We start from the raw sequence: 2,227 nt of genomic DNA on the forward strand, positions 1-2,227 counted from the left end.
CAGGAATGCTTTGTTTCTCGTTTCCCTATTAGATAAGGTAGTGATGACTTTCCATCTCAGCTTTTCATCAGATTTGTTTTTTATTATTGCCATATTCCCTGTTAATGCCACTTAAAGTAGGGACCATTACTCAGCTTCTCATGAACACAGGTACATAGTGTCAGTGAGACCAACCAGATTTCACGAAGAAATAGGTTTCTCTGCACACAGTGTTATAAACTGTTTCTGCACTCCCTGTTGCATTTAATTCAGTACTTAAATCTGAAGAGTAACATGAACCTCAGATAGATAACTTTCTTTAATGCAAAGGTACTAAAATTGATTTTACTCGTTTTGGAATGCTGTAGTCATACGTAATGATTCTGAAAGTCTCTCTGAAAAGAAATTCCCAAAACAGGCTGCCTATGACTTGGAAGAGTGGGGAGAGGCAATTAAAATGTTGCTTTGGGAATGAAGAAATGGTGTCAACAATTCTACAGAAAAAGACTGTGGCTCCAAGGTTGTTACGGGAGCTTCTTAATGTCCAGTTATGATAAAATTTGAGGAGGAAAAAGGCTACATTTTCCAGTAAAAATTTCTCCTAGTGAATTCTCTTGTTAATTTAAAAGAATTCTGTTTTAGTTTTAAGTAGATACTTTGAAAATCAATATGATTTGAACACTATTCATTAAATGTAATTTCAAGGGAAATACATTTTTCTTGGAAGGAGAAATACTCATAATTACAGGAGAGTTATGATTCTTCTTTTCAGTTTTCATCACTTTTTTCACTTGTATAATTGCTGTTTCAGTTGTTTTTTAATAACTAAAAACTCCAAGAACTGATCTGAGATTTTTATTGGACCTGTAATTCCTGACAGAGCAGAGCTTTCAAAAGTGTTTTTTATGATGATGTGCAGAGCAAAGCAGATAGAATGTTACAAATTCTGTCTAAACTATTTAGGAATATAAATAAGCACTATAAGAAGCACCTAGCTTCTTTCCCAGAATCCTAATTCTGATGGTGTTTTTTCCTGGAAAGTAATGACATGACCTTGACATGGCAATGGGTAGAGGTGATGATAGTTCATTAGCATCTACATATGAGAGTGTCTTCTGCTGTGGCGTATCTCTTCCTTGCAGATGTCATTTCAAGCTGAAGGTGTTCAGTTTAACGCTTCTGGTCTTAGTCTTCTGTTCTTTCTCATCTGCAACTGCCCCAGAGAGACAGTTCTCTTGAGTCTGACCTATTTGTCTGTTCCCTTTTGCGTTTGCTTTTCCCTGTCATGAATGTAACAACTGGTTCTCAGGTGACAATTATTTTAAAAAGTGGGAGGATGATGAGGTGATACCACATGATTTTTTTCATGTAGTTATCTATAGACTTAATGGAAAAATACAGAGTAACTATTTTCATTGGAAAAGGTGAGTAGTAGTTAGAATGTGTTTCACCAAGTGCACTTTGGTGTTGCAAAGACCTGGGACAGGGAAGTGGCATCTCTGACAGCACTTCCCTTATGTAAGTTTCCAAGTCAAAAAAAGTTTTCACTTAGAGGCTCTTTCCTTCTATTAAGTGAGTTGCACATAACTTTATTCCCTGTGGAAACGAAAGAGATCAAGACTGCAGTGGTCTGATGTACTTACCGTGAATTCACTCCAGTTTTCTTGCCCCACATGGTGAGTTCATCACCACTGGTGGAAAAGGGAGAAAAAAACCTTAAAGGAGACTTTGAGCCTTACCACATTATTGATCAAGGTGTTCAATGTTTCCATTGAGTCTCTGGGACCTTCTCATTATACCTCAAGCACTTCCTTCCTTTATGGGTTCCAATAAGGTGTCAAATGAAAAGTTCAGTTTTAAGAATTTGAATCTTGAACTCATCACAATTGTCTGGTTATTTAAGTTTCTGTAGTAGTCAAGAAAGCACTGCAGGCTAAGTGAATTTGGAATGACAGAGCCTTCCCATCTTGTCTGTCTTTTTGATGTCCCTGACTTGCCTGGCTGCTAACTTCTGTTTTAAGGCAGTGCTTTCAGGTGGGGAAAAGGTAAGCATGAAAGAGGATAAAAAGGTGTTGGGGGAGGAAACAAGCAAAGTAGAAAAACTCTTATGACTGGTACTTCAAACATGCTGTTCAGGTGGTTTTTAGGAAGTGTCTGCTGCCCCTCACTTCAAAAGCAAGGAGCTCATTTTCCCTCCCAAATTAGTAGTTGATTTCAGATTTCCATTAAACAGATAATGTAGGTTCCG

At 37.4% G+C, this 2,227-nt stretch overlaps 1 protein-coding gene across 1 annotated transcript in view; it reads left to right on the forward strand.

The window, feature by feature from the left end:
• Positions 1-2,227, forward strand: part of FBXO25 (F-box protein 25) — a 21,161-nt gene that overhangs the window by 18,217 nt on the left and 717 nt on the right. The window lies entirely within an intron of this gene.

The sequence above is a fragment of the Buceros rhinoceros genome, unplaced genomic scaffold, assembly GCF_000710305.1.
Source record: "Buceros rhinoceros silvestris isolate BGI_N320 unplaced genomic scaffold, ASM71030v1 scaffold8908, whole genome shotgun sequence".
NCBI classification, from domain to species: Eukaryota; Metazoa; Chordata; class Aves; order Bucerotiformes; family Bucerotidae; genus Buceros; species Buceros rhinoceros.